Source organism: Bos taurus, chromosome 2 (genome assembly GCF_002263795.3).
Source record: "Bos taurus isolate L1 Dominette 01449 registration number 42190680 breed Hereford chromosome 2, ARS-UCD2.0, whole genome shotgun sequence".
In the NCBI taxonomy this organism is placed as follows: domain Eukaryota; kingdom Metazoa; phylum Chordata; class Mammalia; order Artiodactyla; family Bovidae; genus Bos; species Bos taurus.
The window spans coordinates 84,306,290-84,330,340 of NC_037329.1; the positions used below are offsets into that span (position 1 = coordinate 84,306,290).

Below are 24,051 nucleotides of genomic sequence, written 5' to 3' on the forward strand. Positions count from 1 at the left end.
CAACCGACATGCAAAGCCCGGGGAAAAGGCGAGGGTAAATGGTCGCTCCACGCATGCGTGAGACGCCTTCTCAACTCCCCCGCGGCGTCTTTTCTTGGAACAAAACTAGCGCGGAGCCGCGGAGCTCCGCAGTTTGCGTAGACTCGAATTTCCTATTGCTCTCACGGTCCGTGTGGAATCCTCGAGTGGGGCAGTTCCCCTACGCTATTTGCGTTATTCGAAGTGAATGGCTGGGTGGTGCGTGTACGCCCGGAGCGTAGCGCCCATAGGCGGACGGGGTGCGGCTGCGCAAGGACTTGAGTGGGCTGTGTACGCCGCTAGCGTAGCGTGGTGTCCGACGCGCGGGTCTCCGCGACGCAGTTGGCGCAGGCGGCTTTGGTGAATACACGATTTGGTGCAGCCGGGGTTTGGTACCGAGCGGAGAGGAGATGCACACGGCACTGGAGTGTGAGGTAACTATAAAACCCCGATTTGTTTACATTCCCTCCCCCAGAACCGGCCCCGTGCGCGGCGGAGACTGCGAGTCCCGGGACGGCGGGGGGGTAGAAAGGGAGACAGGAACCGGGGAGTCGGGGCTGAGTCCTCCGGGGATCGGGGCGCTGGGCTTCCCGCAGCTGCTGCAGTCGGCGGCGGCGGCGAGCCGGGCAGAGCGCGCGGTGGGCTGCGCGTGGGGCACCGCCGCTCCTCGTGTGCGCTCTGGGCTGCTGCCGGGTTAGCGATCGGGGAGCCTCCGCCCCGCGTGCGGCACCCGCGCCGGAGTCAGCCTCCTGCCGAGGCTGGGGAGCCGTGCGGGGAGAGGGGGAGTCACCGCTGAGCAGGCGGCGGCGGTTGGGGGGCTGCGCGCGGCCGGTTAGGGGCCGAGGTTGGCGTGGCCGGTGGAGGCAGGGACGCGTTGGCCCGAGAATGGGAGGGTCCGCAGTCCGGTCTCGGAGGGGCTTGGAGACAGGCGGCGGCGAAAGCCCCCGATTCTTCCCCTCGCGTGCTCCCCTCCTGTGTGTCACCGGGATCCCCGGGAGGGAGCCTGGGCGCCGCTGTTCCGGCCCGGCTGGCTAACGGACGGTGGCGCCTCTGCTCCTACCGCGGGAGGCCTCGTGGGGGCTTACTTTCTCCCCGACCAACCGAAAAGCCGAGGCGGGGCGCGGGGGAGTTGATACTGAAGCCAGCTGGGGTCCCTGAAGCTGAGGGCTCGGGTGGGGCTGGGTCGGTGGGCGAGGCCGGGTGAGCCGGGAGGTGGCGCGGCTGCCTGGGCTTTGTTCGTGAAAGCCCTTTGGCGGAGAACCTTAGGGGGCCCACCAGGCTGCACTACGTCGGGGAACCTTCGTAGCCCCCTCTACGGGTCCAGGGATCTGCTGAACTCCTTGCTTCTCCCTTGGGATCCCCGAGTGCCCAGGCCTGGTGAGGGCGCAGGCGACATGTGGCTTCCTGTGGCTTCTCTAAAGAACTGTTCACGTGGGAGGGAGCCTGTCCACATGGCTGTCTTTATGAGCCGGGCACAAGGAAGAGAGATCTCCGCAGATCCGCAGCCCTCAGTTGGAAGTGTCCCTCGCTCAGATCCCTGTTTTAAGTAATAAAGTAACATTAAAGCACATAATTTAAAAAGATGGTAGGTTATACTGTGGACTTTTTTTTAAAGTCTTTTACGCCGTTCAGTTCTCTAGTTTCACCTAGGAACTGAGTCATTCTTGATGGAGCAAAACGAGCAAGAGACAAGTTTACGTTCCTTTTGTGTGTGTGGTTTTTTTTTTTTTGGACGGGTATCTAAATTTACCTAATTGAGAACTAGCAAGTAATATATTGGAAAAACTGGAGATTTAAAATGTAGTTGATTGTAGTAATTCAATTGAAAGCCTGAAGATTCTTGTGTGCTGTTTTTTGTTAGGACTTAATTCTGCAGATGTTAAGTCATCTTGAGTCAGTCTCTTGTTCTAGACCTTGGGTCCATACCAGTTATCTCACATCCCTACCTGCACTAAATACTTGAAAGAGGATTATCAATGTATTATCAGTGATGAGTGATTAGAAGAAAAGAATGATGTACTGGAGGAGCTTTTAAACTTTTGTATGGTGAAGTTCAGAATGGTGATTTTAAGTATACGGAATACATAAGATTCCGGAGAATCCAGTTGTACTGAAATATAATTACCAACATTTTAAATATTAATGGTGAATTCATGCTTTAGTAAAGCATTAAATATCAAGAGTAATGGCAGGTCATAATGCCTAATTTCAAACTAGTGAGGACTGTAAATGTAGAATTTAATTTGAATGATTTATATTAGTAGTGTCAGGTGCTGCAAATTAACCGATTTTTTTTTTTTGGCCTATATTTATAACTGAAGGGATAACTAAGGTTACTTTACAATATATCCTTCTTCCGCATCCAGATTCTCAAACCTGAATTTTATATACAGCTCCCTGGTTAATAACCCCTGTGTAATTTGTGCTACTTTAGAAGGAGTGGTTAGTTATGAGGCGACGTCAATATATCACCTGATAACTTTTTGCTTCCCAGGTAGATCAGCGATGAAGAAATTGGCTGCCAATGCAGGAGACAAGGGTTTGACCCCTCGGTCAGGAAGATACCCTGGAGAAGGAAATGGCAACCCACTCCAGTATTTTTGCCTGGGAAATCCTATGGACAGAGGAGTCTGACAGGCTACAGTCCATGGGGTCACAGAGAGCGGGACACAACTTATCCATTAAACAACAGCCTTTACTTATTCTTCATGTTAATTTGTATTCCACTAACAGCTTAAAAGTCAACACACTTCCTCCACTTTTTTGAGCACTTGATTTGAAGCCATTTTTAGGAGGCCTCCAGTTTGGTATGCAGGTACTTCTCTAAGTGGTGTTTTCTTTTCATTTTTAAACAGATTTATTCATGCATTGGAGAAGGAAATGGCAACCCACTCCAGTGTTCTTGCCTGGAGAATCCCAGGGATGGGGGAGCCTGGTGGGCTACTGTCTGTGGGGTCACACAGAGTCGGACACGACTGAAGCGACTTAGCAGCAGCAGCAGCATGAAGAATATAGGGTATAGGTGTTATAACAAGGGTAATTATTCAACAACAGGAATGATTATTTACTTTTAATTAAAAGAGAATTATGTTGTTACCATTCTATTACCCCACTTCCTCGACCCTTGTTTTGGCCACTATTGGAGAGAATGTAGGGCTTGGAGTGAGACTTAAAGTTCAAAACTGATCCATTATTAACTAGTTTGGTTGCCTTGAGCAAATTTCTTTATCTTAATCTTTTATCTGTGAACTTGGAAGTACCAGAAAAATCTATCTCATGGTTTACTGTGACCTTTAAATGATGTAATGAATCAAAGGGCTACAGATGATTCATTTTACCTTCTTTTCTACATACAAATCTTACAGTTCATTAGTGGTTGAAGGACTACTTTTTATCTTGATTCCAGAATGAGGTTTAATGGTTTCTACTGGGCTGCTGAAGAGGATACAATTGTTATTCTATTATTCATATGTAATAATCCATAGAATTTCTTATTTTGCATTTACTAACTTATAATTACATATGTCTTTTTTCTGCCAAACTAAATTCCTTGAGGGGCACATACTCCATAGCTTTTTGTCAAATAGTGCTTGTGACAGTGAATGTACAAAACTCTTTAATCAAATTAAAAATGTTAATTGAGTGATACAAAATTTAAATTCAGTACTAATCAAAGGAAATACTTTGGATTTTTATATGTCAGCCCTTATCTGTGTAGTGGCTATCTCAAGAATGGAAATGTTTTTGTATGTATATATCCAAAAAGGACTATCACTAGTAGTATTTTAAACTTACAAGTTACAAAAGAGTATACAGTAGGAAATGGAAAAGAGGTATAGGTGATCAAAACAGCTAGTTATTTTGCTTTATAACAGGTTTATAACCTATAAGGTCATCTTTCATTACCAGTAATTCTTATTAAAAATATACTAACTTTAGCTGTTTGAAGAGTTCGGGTTTGTCCTAACAGTTTGATGCTGCCCCCTAGTGTTTGATTCCCCTTGAAGTTTTCATTCCCTTCATCTTTACCTTTCCCTAAAACAAAACTAAAGTTGCAATTAGATTCTTTAGTGCTACTTACATAGTTTACTTTGAGATTTCCTCCAGCTGGTTAATGTTGCTATGAGTCATTTTGAACTGTTAAAAAGCTATTGCTTTTCATCCTAATGTTTCAAATAGAGGGTGAGTTTGAATGGAGATTGAACAGTATAAGTCCTTGTTTTCTTGCAAATTATGTCGGAGGAATTTTTCGGACAGAAAGAGGGCTGTATGTTAAATATGTATCTTTGAGATTAACTTTGTATATGAATAGTAGCAGTTACTTCAGTCTGGGTTTCTTCTGCTTTCTTCTGGGTTTCTTCTTTTAACTTAGTCCCATATAACTGTATTGCCTCCACTGTACTGAAAATGTTAAAATCACATAGCCTTTATTTTTTAGTTCAAGTTTTTTGGAACTTTGACTTTTATAGAATGACATTTGAAAAATAGTCTCAAGGACCTTTAATAACCATAAGATTTCATGTAGTCATTTATGTAAACTCTTATATTAAAATGTCAAGTTATACCAGTTATCCGTATTCCAAACTACTTTTTTCATTTTCATTTTCTGTAAGTTCTCTAAATAGACCACACACACACAAAACAGGTTTTTCCAAAATAAGCAAAATATATAAGCAAATATTCATAACAAATATTTACTATAGCCAGAATATTTAAGTGTGTCAGTAAATATGAGGCAATTTTTAACTGAAATTGTAAAGTTTAATTAACAATAGCATTATTGAAATTATTTTCAGCTGTTTAAGAGACCATGTTTAATATTCAGAACACAATAATTTATTGTCAGCACATCATAGAACATAACAGTGTCAAACTCTTAATAGATTTTTAGTATTAGATTTTTCATGTGAAAAGGTATTATTGAATGGGATGATGGTTTCAGATTTTTCAGTTCAGTCACTCAGTCATGTCTGACTCTTTGCAACCCCACGGACTGCAGCATGCCAGGCTTCCCTGTCCATCACCAACTCCTGGAACTTGTTCAATCTCATGTCCGTCGAGTTGGTGATGCCATCCAACCATCTCATCCTCTGTCGTCCCCTTCTCCTCCTGCCTTCAATCTTTCCCTGAAGCAGGGTCTTTTCCAGTGAGTCAGTTCTTTGCATCAGGTGGCCAAAGTATTGGAGCTTCAGCATCAGTCCTTCCAATGAATATTCAGGACTGATTTCCTTTAGGATGGACTGGTTTGATCTGTTAGCAGTACAAGGGAGCCTTAAGAGTCTTCTCCAACACCTCAGTTCAGAAGCATCAGTTTTTCAGCGCTCAGCTTTATGGTGCAACTCTCACATCCATATGTGACTTCTAGAAAAACCATAGGTTTGACTAGATGGACCTTTGTTGTCAATATCTTTGCTTTTTAATATGCTATCTGGGTTAATCATAGCTTTTCTTCCAAGAAGCAGGTGTCTTGGAAGAGTTAGTCGTATATGATTTTGTGATTTTATATTTATAGACTTTCCTGGTGGCTCAGTGGTAAAGAATCCGCCTGCCAATGCAGGAGAAGGGAGTTCAGTCCCTGTATTGGGAAGATCTCCTGGAGAGGGAAACGGTAACCCACTCCAGTATTCTTGCCTGGGAAATCCCATGGACAGAGCAGCCTGATAGGCTATAGTCCATGGAGTCCCAGAGTCAGACATGACTTAGTGACTAAACAACAACTGTTATGGTTTATATTTACCCTTTATAATATATGTTTTACTGCCGAAAGAGAAGCTATCACATGATTTTGCATTAACATTTCATACAGCCATGAAGGTGAATCATTATTTTATTCTGTTTACATGTGAATAAGTATACTTTGTGCTTTGTTGTAGAAGAACATAGCCTCATGATGAAGGAAAGATTGATTTATGTACTGTATCAAGATATTTAGAGTAAGATATGATATGTTATTACTTTGCAAATCAGTGAGGTCAGTAAAAGTGTAATATTTGAAATACATTTTATGTAATTATAATGTAATTATTACATAATTGTATGCATAATTACAACAAAATTGAGAACAGATACCATGTATTATATATAATGTATGTTGCAAAGCAACAGGATTATGTTTTCTATTTCCATGGACCTTGTTTAATGTAGAATTTCAACTGACTTCATAACTTGTTAATGTTTAGAATATATATGTTAAGATTTTTGTTTTAGATTAGCATACTCTTATTTTTTCAAGTAAGGTGAATTATTTGATATATATAGCAACAACAACAACCGGCATAAGTAAGTTTATTTTCGAGAAAATAATCATTAATTTAAAAAAAGAACTGAAGAAGGAAATCCACTAAATCAAATCACTGAAAGAGATTTTAAGAAAAAATGTTTAAGTGCATCGTAAATATAATATTATCTACAATATAATTTATGATTTGTATATAAACATGTTTAGAGCTTTTCCTCTGAAGATTTCTGCTTAAACACACATACTTGAAAGTTTTATTAAGGCTAAAATGTAAACTTCCTTAGTGAACAGATAAAAGACTACTGTTTGTTGGTTCAGCAGTTGTTTTATTTTCCCTAAAAAAGAAATGGATGTTATGGGTCATGTTAATTTTAATTACGGCTTTTTTTTTTTTTTTTTTTTAAAGAAAACAATATTAAATATAGGGAGGAAAAAAAAAACTTCTTAAATTGACAAGTCATAAAGAAATTGAAAAAATAAATTATAGACATCAGTGCATGTACATGGAAACACATCTATCCATGAAAGAGAAAATATTGTAATCAAAGTAAAAAGGCATTGGACAGAATCGAAGATGTTTTCTGCAGAAAATATGACTTAGTAATGTTATATACAAAGTTCGTGCATGTTTATAAAAATATTGAGACACCAGGAATAATTTGAAAATGTAAATAAGAATAAGGTAATTTTGTATTGTGTGTGTGTTCAGTCTTTTACAACCCCATGGACTGTAGTGTGCTAGGCTCTGTCCATGGGATTTTCCAGGGAAGAATATTGGAGTGCGTTGCTGTTTCCTTCTCCAGGGGTTCTTCCTGACCCAGGGATCAAATATGCTTCCTTCTTTTGCATCTCCTGCATTGGCCGGCTAATTCTTTACCCCTCTGCCACCTGGGAATTTTACCTGTTCCAAAATTAATAGTAGCAACTAATGAGAATACTATGACCATACAGCTGGTGGCAGTATAACCAAATTTAATTTGTCTAGAAAACAATTTGAAAGTATGTAACAAGACCTGCCTGAAAAGTATTCAGAATTTTGTGGTCTTTCCCCATATCTTGGACTTATCCAACCAAGCAGGTAACTAAAAACAGTAGCACAAATTGAAGTTAAAATGATTATATAATGTGATTAAAACTCTATAAACAAATGCTTGTGAAATCTTGAAACTGTAATTTACTTTCCTCCACATGTGACACAATGTGACTTTGTTCAACAGAAACTAAGATTTATAATTGCTGGATTTTAGTTTTTTCAGTCAGAATTATACATGAATATAGTTTAAAGAAATAGTTCTATGAAATTAAGGTTGGGGAAAGAAAAAAATCAGTTCTCTGTCTTTTACATTCTGCCTAGAGATATAAAGAACTCTTTTGGTTTCTTAGTTGTTTTGCTGTTCACTGCCATGTCTCCAATATATTCACAGCTTGTTGATTTTCAATTTTAGTCATTGTCTGCTTTGGATTTAGCACTCTTCCCACCTCTCCACGAACCCTCTCATTTCCTATATCCCAGTTTTTCAGTACAGTTATATTGTAATTCTGGTTTAGAACAGTAGTGTTATATTTTTATGGCTATAAAGGTTATCTGCAGCTGCAAACTGGTACTTACCCTGCACAACTTTTTTTCCCCCGGCATTAATAATTTTCTTATTTTTTCTTTTTCTAAATGTCTATATATCACAAAATCTACCCCAGTCTGTGTATCTGAATGTGATTCTTTAAGACAGAGAATGTGCCCTAAAACACTCTGTTTAAGAATTTTGTGTAGTTTTCTTTATACTGGAGAAGGTTGAACTTGATCATAAAGATGGATTGATAATTGATTAACGAAATTGGTGTTTGCTAGTAGAAATTAAGTAGTTTTGACATTTGAATTATAATTTTGTAAGATTCTGCTAAATGGCAGAACAGAACCATTTAACTTTGTTCAAACAACTGTAAGGACAGCTAAAATTTATCATAGAAAGCTTTCCTGGTGGAGAAGTAGTAGTCTGTGTTGTCAGCAGCATCAAAAAATGTTAATGTTATGAAAATGTTGCCTTGGAGATTCTGTGTTTTTTTTCCCCCTAATCTTATGGAAAGGAAGGATCATTTTACCGGGCAGTGCTTATGAATGGTAAGTTGGTGCAAAACTGGAGACGTGTAACAGTGACAAGATGCTGAAAAAGGAAAATAGGAACAGTGACAACGAATGGAGTAATAAAGATTTGAGGCAGTGGCAGTAACTATTCTTAGAATGAAGGCAACGGTCAGGGATGATGAATGGAAAGAGAACAAAGCTCTGCAAGTTGAAAGGAAAAGGCATGTGTTTCTCATCCAGGTCCTAAGGTTAGCCCCTTGTCTTTAAGTCCTCTTTATGACCACATGTTGTGTAGGTGTATATGCATTTGTAGTGGAAAGAGATTGAAGCTTATTAAATTGAAAGGCTAACTAAAATTATAAACATTTTAGTAGCTTCAAAAGGCATCACAATATTTTGTGATTAATAAAGGTCAGCCAGCTCATACATTTATAAATCTCGGATGTTCTTTGTATTCACAAGCAGCAAAACAGACACAGGAATGTCAAAGGTTGCTTTCTACAATATGGTTCCAGATTCCCTGTAATGAATGCTTGAAAAGCAGAGACTTCAGATAGTTTGAACATTTAATGAGAAAATGCAGGTTTGTACATGAATGTTTAGAATACAATAATAGATTTGATGTGTAATTGCTTGATCTAGTACATTTGATCAATGCTCATGTTTATATTCTGTCTCTTGAAAAATAAAAGTGAAACAGAAGGAGCTCTGAATTTTGCCTGAGCTCCATTAGCATGCCTCTACTATTCTCATATAAATGAGTTGCAGGGTAAATATTAGAGATTGTGCTTATTTTGGTAATAGCTCTATTGACATTCCAAACTGAGGTAAAGTAGGGGAATGAAAAAGGACACCTTGAAGCTCTAAGAGGATTTAAGTGTTCTTGATAAGGACTCATTACTAAAGTAATTTTATGCCATGAAGTTTTATAAAGTCAGTGAAACTTGTATGTCATGGTAATTCATTGCAACTTTTTCTCAGTTGGACGCCTCCTGTAATCTAAGAGTTGTTCTTGGATGTACTAAAACTGCATATGCTCTCGGAATATTTTTGATAGCATTCTTTGGAAGGAGTCAGAGCAAAAGGACCTTTTTCCCACTCTGGTTCTGTACTTTTTAGAAGTTAAGTGAAAGACGTGTAATCGTACCACATCAAATAGTGGTAATACTTCAGGTTAATAAACTTTACAGAGTACACATTTCATATACATTAATTCAGTTGGTGGATATATGAAGGGACTATTTCCCCTGTTCTTCCGAGAGGAAACAGTGACAATGAACTAGAGATGAAGGTTTCTGACTCCTGATTCTATTCTATGTGCATTACATTGGGTGGTTATATCAGAAATGGAATTTAAAATGGATCCAACTTCAGTTCAGTTCAGTCGCTCAGTGGTGTTCGACTCTTTGTGACCTCATGGACTGTAGCACGCCAGGCCTCCCTGTCCATCCCCAACTCCTGGAGTTTACCAAGTAAACTTGGATCCAGGAAGATCCAAGTTATATTACTATTAATAACTTGCACTTAAATAACATTTAAACATTTACAATAAAGTGGAAAAACATTAAAAACATTATTTTACTTGGTCTTCATAATTACCGTGAAATAGAACAGGAATTAAAACCCCCACTTTATAGCTGGTGTAATAAAGAGGCTAAGTAATTTGCCCAGCATCTTATAACTGCTTCTGCTGCTAAGTTGCTTCAGTCATGTCCAACTCTGTGCAACCCCATAGATGGCAGCCCACCAGGCTCTGCCGTCCCTGGGATTCTCCAGGCAAGAACGCCGGAGTGGGTTGCCATTTCCTTCTCCAATGCATGAAAGTGAAAAGTGAAAGTGAAGTTGCTCAGTCGTGTCCGACTCTTTGCGACCACATGGACTACAGCCTACCAGGCTCCTCCGTCCATGGGATTTTCCAGGCAAGAGTACTGGAGTGGGGTGCCGTTGCCTTCTCCAATCTTAAGCTAGTAAGTGGCAAGACCAGGTTTCTGAGATCTTTACCTCTAGTCTCATTGCTTCTCATGCATTTTGTGTGTACTGCTGTTGAATCATAGAAGGAAACTAAATTGATGTCTGACTACATGGATAAATTTTGCTAAAGTAATTTAGTAATATACCAGTTGTATTATATTTATGTGATTCAAGATATAAACAAATTTCTGCCATAATAGTGAAACCTATCCCAAAAAATGAAGTCTTCTTTGAAATTAGGGTGCTATGTATATCATTGAATAGATTTTCATGTTAAGTTTACTTAATACATGATATATTTCTATAATCCAGGTTGAGGGTTTTAGTGATTTCTCTCTTGGTTTCCACCTTATTGACCTTTAAAATATCAATCTGGAACATTGAAATAGCTAGTTTTACAACATTGCTAAGTGACTTATAATATTTTTTCTCTGATTGTTAGTTTGTATATATATGTATTTGTATGTGTGAGAGTCAAGAACCTGAGACAGACATTAACTTCTGGTTCTTTCATTTGGCCTACATTTTCCTTTAAAAAAAAAAATCCCCTTGAGTAGAAGTTGTTTGCTTTGTTCTTAAACAAATGAATAAAGTATACACAGGATATACTTAGTTGGCCTCTCTAGTAACAGGAACCACATATTGGGAATTATTTTTCTTACATCAGTCAATCACTTTGTTAAGTAATATAGTGATATTAGGGCTTCCTCCGTGTCTCAGTGGTAAAGAATCCTCCTGCAAAGGAGATGTGGATTCAATCCCTGGGTCAGGAAGATCCCCTGGAGGAGGAAATGGCAACCCACTCTAGTATTCTTGCCTGGAGAATCCCATGGACAGAGGAGCCTGGCAGGCTACAGTCCACGGGGTTGCAGGGTCAGACACTTAGCACGCATACTCATAGTGATATAAACTTTTTTTTAAACTAACTGTAAATATTAGAGACCATTTCTTTTCCCTTTAAAATGTTTTGGTAGTATATTTTAGATGGATTGCATTAGTAGTTATCCCACAGTGTTCTGGTTTTTAAGATACACAGATACGCTGGTGTAGCAGAAAGAGCCCCTGACTTTCAAGTCAGGGGACTGCCATAAACTTGAAATATCACTTTAATCGTATGTATACTTCTGGGTCTTAGATATCCATGTATTAAAAAAAAAAGTGTTTAGTTGATTATACTTAAGAATCTTTTCATCTTAAACTTTCTACAACCCTATTTTCATTTGTATGAAATAAAGATCATTATCTTTCTTGAGGCAAAATACCTATAGACAGATTAGTGTACTTTAGATATGTTCTTGATTAAAGTGTTTTACTTACTTGAAAATTGAAAAAATTTTTTGCCATTTTATGTAGGAAAACTACAATTGAAAGCCTGTAATTAAAAATTTTTGTAAATCTTTATAGAAGAACTTACTATGGAGATTATCAATCCTGATTACTTCCTTTTAAAGTTTTAGTTAACCTTTTCCTTGGGTATAATCATATATTTTGTTAAGCAAGATTCTTGGTTACAAGTGATTTTTTTTCTCTGGTTAAAAAATGGATTTTCTGTTATGGTATTTTTAGGAATGCATGCAAAACTGGTAAAATTAGCATAAGATCTCTAATTTAGTTAACAGTGTTATATCAATGTCAGTTTCCTGGTTTTGAAAGTGTACTGTGCTTGTGTAAAATGTTTTCATTGGGGAAAATTGGGTAAAGAGTACATGGGTAAACTGAACTATTTTCACAAGTTCAAGTTCTTGTGAGCCTTAAATTATTTTAGAAAATGTAAATTTATCTTTGGGTATGGTTAAGTATGGGTCTGTTTCTAGAAACTGCACATTACTGATTTTACTAATTGAAAGTTGAAATATGTATTCTTAATGGATTAAAAGTTATGTTTTGTCTGAAATATAGAACACCTCTAGAAAAGCACCCAGATGTTAAGTGTGAAAGTGAAGTGAAAGTGAAAGTCGCTCAGTTGTGACTGACTCTCTGTGACCCCATGGACTATACAGTCCATGGAATTCTCCAGGCCAGAATACCCCACTCTCCAGGAGTGGGTAGCCGTTAAGTGTAAACCTTGACAAGTTTATGAAGTGAACACATCTGGGTAACCAGCACCCATGGGTAAAGATAGAACACAAACTACAGCACAGAACTCCTGGCTGGTTCCTCTCATCACTTTCCACACCAAAGAATAACCACTAGCCTCACTGAATATTTAGGTCTGATGTTAGTGTTAAAATATTAGTGAATTTTATAAAAAATGTGGGTTTCATTTTTTCTTTGTGTCAAATGTAATGTATTTACATCAGAAATAGTGTACACAGCGCAATGACTAAAGTACTTAATTGTGAATTAAACTGACCCTTCATGTAGAAATTATACAATGAGAGAATACTTAAACCTTTCACTGTGATAGTAAATTGGAAATCAGTAACAAAAGATGAAATTAAATGTGTGGTGGCAACTACGAGTTATTTTCCAGAAACCATTCTTTTCTTGTGCAGTAGGATTATGCATAGCTGTCTGTAGTACCCAGAAGTCTTGAGTGAATAACTTAATGTATATTTGCTGAATTGAAAACCAAATCAGTTATAAAACTAATACTCTTAATTCCCAATACTTTAAAAACTGTGAGACGTAAGTGACAGCAAAAGATTTTGTCTAGGGCAAAACTGAGTCCTGTAAAGGCCAGTATTTAGGATTGAGTGGTAAATGGACTTGGGCAACATTTCCACCATTCCTGCCTCTACCACGAAGATCTTCTTTTTGCTATGGATAGAAAAGGATCCTTAAGAAAAGGATTCCATAGAATGCTTGGGAAACTGTAAGTTGTAGGTGAGACTATATTTTCCAGTCTCCTTATTTATTTGATTGATTGAGCCGATGTGGCTGTGTTCTTGCCAATGAAGTCTGAGAAGTGATGAAAGCAATATCTACTTTATTTGCTGCTTCAGAAATTTCCGAACCTGGATTTCCATTGTTTTACCACTGACAAGAATAGCCCTCATGTAAGATGGATGTGTCTCTGACTGACTGGGACTCACAAACCTGGAGCAGTCATCTTGGACGGGTATTAAGAGAAATAAACTTGCTTGTTTCTTAAGCCACTACCCTTTGAGAAAGGCTTCTTTGCAATAGCTGCTTAGTCTGTGCTGACAAATGCATACTTCATCCAAGTGATTCTTAGGCACATATCTGCTATAGCTGTTCTAAAGTTGCAAAGTTAATGTATGATTTACTTTTAAGAATACTTAGCACAGATTTAAATATTACCTGTATAATGTCATTCATGTATTTATTTGCCTTCCTGTGATGCTTTCTTGAATGTAAATGATTATGATTAGGGGACTCAAGATATCAGAATCTTTTCAGTAAACAAATTGAATACATTTAAAAAGTGTTTAAAAATGACAATTTAAAGCTCATATAGATCACTGACATTTTTTGTGTTGCATGGAGTCATTCATTTGCTGTTGCCTGATCAATATGTATGTATGTTTTATTTTCACCACTGGTACTTATTCATTTGACAGTGGGATAATATGCACTGAAGAAACGGCAAGACATTTACATGTCAGATGAACAGAGCAACGTTCATTCTGAGTATCGCCTTTCACTAGCATCTTCTAGTGGAAAACCAAGGTAATTGTAGGGTGTGTAATGTCCTCTTTCTGCTATTAATAGCAATTGTCTTAATTATCTATGCTCTTTCATTTTCATTAGTCTATAAAATTGATATGTTTTAAATGGTGACTTTATCCTTGAGACTGTTATATAAGAAACTGAAGTGTTTGGATTAAAAACCAAAATCTCCAACTTAATGTAGCTTTGGGATTAAATATATTTTATAGACTATTTTTCAAAATTCTTAACTCCCATAAGCCACATATGATAATTAAACCTAATTTATTCAGGTAATACTCAATTTAATTGAGTATCATTTGATATAAATGGGAGTGTTTGATAATTTACTTGTATAGGTAGTGTCTCAAACTTTAGCTAGCAACAGACTCAACTAGGAAGACTGGTTGACACTGCTGAGCCTAATCCCAGAGTTCAAGATTTAGTAGGTCTGGGTGGGGTGAAAGAATTTACATTTCTAAGAAATTCTCAGGTAATCATGATATGGCTTCTGCTGCTCCTCCAATATATGTTGATTAATCACTGATGGTGGTTAGGTATCAAACTTTAAAAAAGTACATACTGTACAGGTGACCTCTGACTTAGGGTATTTTGAATTTACAGTGGTGAAAAAGAAGTATGCATTCAATATTTGAATTTCAAATTTTTATCTTTGCCCAAGCTAGTGATACACAGTACAGTACACTCATGATGCTGGGCCGTGGCAGGGAGCTGTAGCCCACAGTCAGCTGTTCAATCACAGGGGTAAACAGGCATTCTGTATCGATTCATACAACCTTTTTTTTTTTTTTTCCATACAACTTTCTGTTTTTCACTTTCAGTATTCAGTAAAGTTCATGAGATTATTATGAAACAGGCTTTATGTTAAATGATTTTGCCCAACTGTAGGCTAATTAATGGTAAGTGGTCTGAACACATTTAAAGTAGGCTGGGCTAGCTATGATGTTCAATAGATAATGTATATTAAATGTATTTTCAACTTAGGATATTTTTCAAGTTAGGATGGATTGAGGCAGCAGTGTAAGGTAGTTTCTGTTTCTTTACATCAGATTTTTGATTAACATCTGGTATTTTCAGGTATTAATTTTTGCCTCTTAATGTCTTATGTTCTTCTTTATATCATATACAAAATCATTGTTACTGATTCTTTTTCTGGACTCTGTTCTTTGGTCTATCTGTGTTATTTTAGTTATTGTAACTTTCTAAAAAGAAGTCTTTGTCATCTTGTTAATTTTCTGAACTTTGTTGATGGCCCTTCGGTTTTGCTCTTTCATGAATTTTTGGATGAGCTTATGCAGTCTCACGAAAAGTTGAAAGCTGCAGGATTTTGACTGACATTGAATTAGACTATGTATCTTAAGGTGTTTATTCCATTCATGTAAGTGGTCTTTGTACAGTTTTTGCAATTCTTCTTTACTGTCCTTCAACAGTATCTTATACACTTCTCCTTTTAATGGTCTTACTCTGTTTCTGTCTAGGAACCTAGTAATTTTTGTTTATCATTGTGTTTTCTAATTGGTTTTCACTGGATAAAATATGATATTTAAAAACTTTTTATTGAAATACTATATGTATACAGAAAAATAAACAGTATGATAAGTACAGTGAATTATCACAAAGTAAACATTACCATACCCACTCCAGTGTTCTTGCCTGGAGAATCCCGGGGATGGTGGAGCCTGGTGGGCTGCCATCTATGGGGTCACACAAAGTCGGACACGACTAAAGTGACTTAGCAGCAGCAGCAAACATTACCGTTACTGAAGAAAGAGAACATTATTACAATTTCCAATCCCAATTATTACCCCCTACCTTCCCTTCAGAAAATAACTATTAAGGCATCTTGGTTTAGTTTTGCCCATTTTAAATTATATATAAATAGACGTGTATTTATTTAAAAGTCAGTGTTTTATTTAGTGTTTGTTATCTTTTTTTGTTGTTGTTCAGTCACTAAGTTGTTTCCAACTCTTTGCAACCCCATGGACTGTGACACACCATGCTACCCTGTCTTTCACTATCTCCTGGAGTTTGCTCAGACTCATGTTCATTGAGTTGATGATGCCATCTAACCATCTCATTCTCTCTTGTCCCCTTCTCCTCCTGCCCCCAATCTTTTCCAGCATCAGGGTCCTTTCCAGTGAGTTGGCTCTTTGCATCAGGTGGCCAAAGTATTGGGGCTTCAGCAACAGTTCTTTTAATGAATATTCACAGTTGAATTCCTTTAGGATTGACTGATTTGATCTCCTTGCAGTCTTTAGGGACTCTCAGGAGTCTTCTGCAGCACCACAGTGCTAAAGTATCAATTCTTTGGTGCTTAGCCATCTCTATGGTCCATCTCTCACATCTGTTCATGACTACTGGAAAAACCATAACTTTGACTATATGGACCTTTGTCAGCAAAGTGATGTTCAGGCTAGTCACATTTTAAGTGTTCAGTAACCACATGTGGCTACTGGCTACTGTGCTGGAAAGTATAGATCTAAAAGGTTTATTTGGGAGACTTAGCTTCAAGACCTTCAATATAGGATATAATATGCATTATAAAGGAAAGACTGATAAAATATACAGTTACCTTTTGCTTAGTCTCGATTTGTGAGATTCATTTATGTTAGTGTGTGAAGCTTTAATTTTATTTTCATTCCTGTGTAGTATTCCATTGTAAAATTGTTCTGTTTTATTCATTTATGTGTTTATTAACATTCTACTGTTGATGGACCTTTGGCCTTTTACTTGTTTTGAGCTATGATGAATAATGATTGTGTGAATTTTTATGTTCCTTCATTTCTTTTGGTGTTCCTGTACCTGGGTTTCTGCATACATCCAAGAGAAGTATTGCCATGTGAAAGGATATGCTTATGTTCATCTTCTGGTAGATCCTGCCAAACAGCTTTCCAAAGGTTACCAATCTACAGTCCCACCAGTAGTGTATGCAAGTTCTAGTTGACTCCATATTCTTGCCTACATCTTTTATGTTTTATTCATTCTGGTGGGTATGTGGTAGTATCTACTTGTGATTTTAATTTACAATTCTCTATTAAGGTTGAGAATCTTTTCATATGCTTCTTAGTAATTTGGCTAACCTCTTATAAAATACCTGTTCAATACCTATTTTTCCATTGAGTTGTCTCATAATTTTCATATTGACTTGTAGCAATTCCTTATATATTCTTGACTATTAACATTGCCATACTCTTCTGCCAATCTGTTGTTGCCTTTGTTTTTTCTCTTGATGAATATTAATTTCTTTATTTTAATGTAATATATTTTATCAGTCTTTCCTTTATAATGCATGTTATGTCCTGTCTTGAAAGTCATGAAATTAGTTTCCCAAATAAATCTTCTAGGTCTATACTTTCCAGTACAGTAATTAGTAGCCACATGTGGCCACTGAGCATTTGAAATGTGACTAGTCTGAATTAAGATGTCTTTGGACACAAATCAAGCCTCAGTAAATTTAAGAAAATTGAAATCATACCAAGCATCTTTTCTGGCAGCTACACTAAGAAACTAGATACCAATTACAGGGGAATAAACTGTAAAAAAAATACAAACATGAAAATTTAACAATATGTTTCTAAATAATGAACACATTACTGAAGACATTAAAAGGGAAATCAAAAAATTCCTAGAAACAAATGACAGTGAAAACATGACCGAAAATCTATGCACTGCCACAAAAGCAGTTCTAAGAGGTAAGTTGATAGCAATGCAATCCTACCTCCAGAAACAGCAAAAACATTGAATAGAGAACCTAACTTTATCCCTGCTGCTGCTAAGTTGCTTCAGTTGTGTCCAACTCTGTGTGACCCCATAGACGGCAGCCCACCCAGCTCCCCCGTCCCTGGGATTCTCCAGGCAAGAACACAGGTTTGGGTTGCCATTTCCTTCTCCAATGCATGAAAGTGAAAAGTGAAAGAGAAGTCACTCAGTCGTTTCTGATTCTTGGTGACCCAATGGACTGCAGGCTACCAGGCTCCTCCATCCATGGGATTTTCCAGGTAAGAGTACTGGAGTGGGTTGCCATTGCCTTCTCCACTTTACCTAGAACAGCCTAAAAAAGAACAGAAAAACTCCAAAGTTAGTAGAAAGAAATCATAAAGATCAGAGCCAAAATAAATGAAAAAGAAATTAAGGGAACAGTAATAAAAATTAATAAAACTAAAAGCTGGTTCTTTGAGAAGATAAAATTGAAAAACCATTAGCCAGACTCATCAAGGAAAAGGGGGAGAAGGATCACATCAACAAAATTAGAAATGAAAAAGGAGAGAGATTACAGCAGACAACACAGAAATACAAAGGATCATAAGAGACCATTATGAGCAACTATATGCCAATAAAATGGACAAACTGGAAGAAATGGACAGATCCTCAGAAAAGTTCATCCTTCCAAGACTGAACCAAGGAGAAAGAAATTAAGAACAACCGAATCACAAGAACTGAAATCTAAACTGTGGTAAAAAATCTCCCCCAAAACAAAAGCTCAGGGTCAGATTGCTTCTCAGGTGAATGCTGTCAAACATGTAGAAAAGAACTAACGCCAATACTTCTGAAGATATCAGAAAATCACAGAAGAAGGAACATTTCCAAACTCATTCTATGGGGCCACCATCACTCTGATAACCAAAAACAGATAAAGCTATAGCAAAAAAAGAAAATTGCAGGCCAGTATCACTGGTGAACATAGATGCAAAAATCCTCAACAAAATTCTAGCAAACAGAATTCAGCAACACATTAAAAAGATCATATACCATGATCAAGTTAGGTCATACCAGGGATGCAAAGATTCTTCAATATATGCAAATCAATGTGATACACCATACTAACAAATTGAAAGATAAAAACCATATGATAATAGATGTCAAAAGCCTTTGACCAAATTCAGCACCCATTTATTAAAAAAAAAAAAAAAAAAACCTTCAAAAAATGGGCATAGAAGGAACCTACCTCAAAATAGTAAAGACCATATATGATAAAACCCACAGCAAACATTATTCTCAATGGTGAAAAACTGAAAGCATTCCCTCTAAGATCAGGAACAAGACGAGTGCCCACTCTTGCCAGTATTATTCAGTATATATTTGGAAGTCCTAGCTATGGCAGAGTAGAAAAAGAAAAGGAGTCCAGATTGGAAAAGAAGTAAAATTCTCACTGCAGATGACATGATACTATACAAAGAAAACCCTAAAGATAGTGTATCCGAAAATTAACTAGAGCTAATCAGTGAATTTAGTAAAATCACAGGATACAAAATCAATACACAGAAATCACTTGGATTCCTGTACACTAACAATGAAAAATCAGAGATTAACAAATCAATCCCATTTACCATTGCAATAAAAAGAGTAAAACATGTAGGAATAAACCTACCTAAGGAAACAAAAAAGCTGTATATAGAAAACTATGACACCGATGCTGGAAATCAAAGATGATATAAACAGATGGAGAGATATTCCATGTTCCTGGGTTGGAAGAATCAATATTGTGAAAATGACTCTACTGCTAAATGCAAACTACAGATTCAGTACAATCCCTATCAAATTACCAATGGCATTTTTCACAGAACTAGAACAAAAAATTTCACAATTTGAATGGAAATACAAAAGACCCCGAATGGCCAAGGCAATCTTGAGAAAGAAGAATGGAGCTGGAAGAATCAACTGTCCTGACTTCAGACTATACTATAAAGCTACAGTCATCAAGACAGTATGGTACTGGCATAAAAACAGAACTATAGACCAATGGTCTGAGCTACCCCATGTCTGAGGTCAGGCAGAAGCTGGGAGGACCCTGTGCCTGAGGGGCAGTGGCCGAGAGGAGCTACCCCCCGTCCGAGGTCAGGGGCGGCGGCCAGGAGGAGCTATGCCACGTCTGAGGTCAGGGGCGGTGCCCAAGAGTGCCAGGCCGCAAAGCACAGGAGCAGCCGAGAGGAGCTACCCACTGCCTGAGGACAGGGGTGGCAGCTGGGAACAGTTGCCCCATACCCGAGGACAGGGGCGGCGGCTAGGAGGAGCAACCCCACATCCAAGGAGCAGTGGCTGCGCAGGCGCAGAAGGGCCTAGAGGAGCTGTTCCACGTTCAAGGTCAGGAGGGGCGGCGGTGAGGAGATATCCCTTGTCCAAGGTAAGGAGCAGCGGCTGCGCTTTGCTGGAGCATCCTTGAAGAGATACCCCACGCCCAAGGTAAGAGAAACCCAAGTAAGACAGTAGGTGTTGCAAGAGGGCATCAGAGGGCAGACACACTGAAACCATACACACAGAAAACTAGTCAATCTAATCACACTAGGACCACAGCCTTGTCTAACTCAATGAAACTAAGCCATGCCCTGTGGGGCCACCCAAGACGGGTGGACATGGTGGAGAGGTCTGACACAATGTGGTCCACTGGAGAAGGGAATGGCAAACCACTTCAATATTCTTGCCTTGAGAACCCCATGAACAGTATGAAAAGGCAAAATGATAGGATACTGAAAGAGGAACTCCCCAGGTCAGTAGGTGCTCAATATGCTACTGGAGATCAGTGGAGAAATAACTCCAGAAAGAATGAAGGGATGGAGCCAAAGCAAAAACAATACCTAGTTGTGGATGTGACTGGTGATAGAAGCAAGGTCCGATGCTGTAAAGAGCAATATTGCATAGGAACCTGGAATGTCAGGTCCATGAATCAAGGCAAATTGGAAGTGGTCAAACAGGAGATGACAAGAGTGAACGTCGACATTCTAGGAATCAGCTAACTAAAATGGACTGGAATGGGTGAATTTAACTCAGATGACCATTATATCTACTACTGTGGGCAGGAATCCCTTAGAAGAAATGGAGTAGCCATCATGGTCAACAAAAGAGTCTGAACTGCAGTACTTGGATGCAATCTCAAAAACAACAGAATGATCTCTGTTCGTTTCCAAGGCAAACCATTCAATATCACAGTAATCCAAGTCTATGTCCCAACCAGTAATGCTGAAAAAGCTGAAGTTGAACAGTTCTATGAAGACCTACAAGACCTTTTAGAACTGACACTCAAAAAAAGATGTCCTTTTCATTATAGGGGACTGGAATGCAAAAGAAGGAAGTCAAGAAACACCTGGAGTAACAGGCAAATTTGGCCTTGGAATACGGAATGAAGCAGGGCAAAGACTAAGAGAGTTTTGCCAAGAAAATGCACTGGTCATAGCAAATACCCTTTTCTAACAACACAGACTCTACACATGAACATCACCAGATGGTCAACACCGAGATCAGATTGATTATATTCTTTGCAGCCAAAGATGGAGAAGCTCTATACAGTCAACAAGAATAAGACCAGGAGCTGACTGTGGCTCAGATCATGAACTCCTTATTGCCAAATTCAGACTGAAATTGAAGAAAGTGGGGAAAACCACTAGACCATTCAGGTATGACCTAATCAAATCCCTTATGATTATACAGTGGAAGTGAGAAATAGATTTAAGGGACTAGAACTGATAGAGTGCCTGATGAAATACGGATGGAGGTTTGTGACATTGTACAGGAGACAGGGATCAAGACCATCCCCATGGAAAAGAAATGCAAAAAAGCAAAATGGCTGTCTGAGGAGGCCTAACAAATAGCTGTGAAAAGAAGAGAAGCGAAAAGCAAAGGAGAAAAGGAAAGATATAAGCATCTGAATGCAGAGTTCCAAAGAATAGCAAGAAGAGATAAGAAAGCCTTCTTCAGCGATCAGTGCAAAGAAATAGAGGAAAACAACAGAATGGGAAAGACTAGAGATCTCTTCAAGAAAATTAGAAATACCAAGGGAACATTTCATGCAAAGATGGGCTCGATAAAGGACAGAAATGGTATGGACCTAAAAGAAGCAGAAGATATTAAGAAGAGATGGCAAGAATACACAGAACTGTACAAAAAAGATCTTCATGACCAAGATAATCATGATGGTGTGATCATTCACCTAGAACCAGACATCCTGGAATGTGAAGTCAAGTGGGCCTTAGAAAGCATCACTACGAACAAAGTTAGTGGAGGTGATGGAATTACAGTTGAGCTATTTCAAATCCTGAAAGATGATGCTGTGAAAGTGCTGCACTCAATATGCCAGCAAATTTGGAAAATTCAGCAGTGGCCACAGGACTGGAAAAGGTCAGTTTTCATTCCAATCCCAAAGAAAGGCAATGCCAGAGAATGCTCAAACTACCGCACAATTGCAGTCATCTCACACGCTAGTAAAGTAATGCTCAAAATTCTCCAAGCCAGGCTTCAGCAATACGTGAACCGTGAACTTCCTGATGTTCAAGCTGGTTTTAGAAAAGGCAGAGGAACCAGAGATCAAATTGCCAACATCTGCTGGATCATGGAAAAAGCAAGAGAGTTCCAGAAAAACATCTTATTTCTACTTTATTGACTATGCCAAAGCCTTTGACTGTGTGGATCAGAATAAACTCTGGAAAATTCTGAAAGAGTTGGAAATACCAGACCACCTGACCTGCCTCTTGAGAAACCTATATGCAGGTCAAGTAGCAACAGTTAGAACTGGACATGGAACAACAGACTGGTTCCAAATAGGAAAAGGAGTTATGTGAAGGCTGTATATTGTCACCCTGCTTATTTAACATCTATGCAGAGTACATCATGAGAAACGCTGGGCTGGAGGAAGCACAAGCTGGAATCAAGATTGCCGGGAGAAATATCAATAACCTCAGATATGCAGATAACACCACCCTTATGGCAGAAAGTGAAGAAGAACTAAAGAGCCTCTTGATGAAAGTGAAAGAGGAGAGTGAAAAAGTTGGCTTAAAGCTCAACATTGAGAAAACGAAGATCATGGCATCTGGGCCCATCACTTCATGGGAAATAGATGAGGAAACAGTGAAAACTTTATTTTTCTGGGCTCCAAAATCACTGCAGATGGTGATTGCAGCCATGAAATTAAAAGACATTTACTCCTTGGAAGAAAAGTTATGACCAACCTAGATAGCCGTCTAGTCAAGGTTATGGTTTTTCCAGTGGTCATGTATGGATGTGAGAGTTGGACTGTGAAGAAGGCTGAGCGCCAAAGAATTGATGCTTTTGCACTGTGGTGTTGGAGAAGACTCTTGAGAGTCCCTTGGACTGCAAGGAGATCCAACCAGTCCATCCTAAAGGATATAGGTCCTGGGTGTTCATTGGAAGGACTGATGTTGAAGCTGAAACTCCAGTACTTTGGCCACCTCATGTGAAGAGTTGACTCATTGGAAAAGGCTCTGATGCTGGGAGGGATAGGGGGCAGGAGGAGAAGGGGACGACAGAGGATAAGATGGCTGGATGGCATCACTGACTCAGTGGACGTGAGTCTGAGTGAACTCCGGGAGTTGGTGATGGACAGGGAGGCCTGGCGTGCTGTGATTCATGGGGTTGCAAAGAATTGGACACGACTGGGCAACTGAACTGAACTGACTGATAGACCAATGGAACAAGATAGCCCAGAGATAGAGGGCCCATAGATGTGTGGATTTGTCTTTGACAAAGGAGGCAAGAATATACAATGGAGAAAAGATCGTCTCTTCAATAAGTGGTGCTTGGAAAACTGGACAGCTATATGTAAAAGAATGAAATTAGAACACATCCTACCACCATACACAAAGATAAACTCAAAATGGATTGAAGAACTAAATGTAAGACTAGAAACTACAAAGCTCTTAGAGGATAACATAGGCAGAACATTCTATGACATAAATCACAGCAAGATCCTCTATGACTAATACTAGAGTCAGTTCCTAGAGTAGTGGAAATAAAAAAACAAAACTAAGCAAATGGGACCTAATTAAACTTAAAAGCTTTTGCACAGCAAAAGAAACTATAAACAAGGTGAAAAAACAACCCTCAGAATGGGAAAAAAGCAAGCAAAACAATTGACAAATTATTGATTTCTAAAATACATAGGAAGCTCATGCAACTCAATACCAGAATAACAACTCAATCCTAAGTGGATGGAAGACTTAAACAAACATTTCTCCAAAGAAGACATACAGATGGCTAATATACATATGAAAAGATGCTCATCATCACTAATTATTAAAGAAATGCAAATCAAAACTACAATGAGAGATCACCTCGCCTGGGTCAGAATTGCCATCATCAAAAAATCTACAAACAATAAATGCTG

The 24,051-nt window shown here is 38.5% G+C and overlaps 1 protein-coding gene across 7 annotated transcripts in view; it reads left to right on the forward strand.

The window, feature by feature from the left end:
- SLC39A10 (solute carrier family 39 member 10) overlaps nucleotides 1-24,051 on the forward strand; it is a 162,581-nt gene that overhangs the window by 91,944 nt on the left and 46,586 nt on the right. For 2 of the 7 annotated variants that reach the window (XM_025001833.2, XM_010802174.4), the window contains one exon: nucleotides 13,832-13,940. The gene's annotated coding sequence lies outside the window, so the exon portion shown is untranslated. Of the gene's footprint in view, nucleotides 1-396; nucleotides 8,920-8,942; nucleotides 10,304-13,252; nucleotides 13,369-13,831; nucleotides 13,941-24,051 lie in introns of those variants that run through there. The other 5 variants (XM_059874558.1, XM_010802173.4, XM_059874554.1 and 2 more) reach the window with 5 other exon arrangements.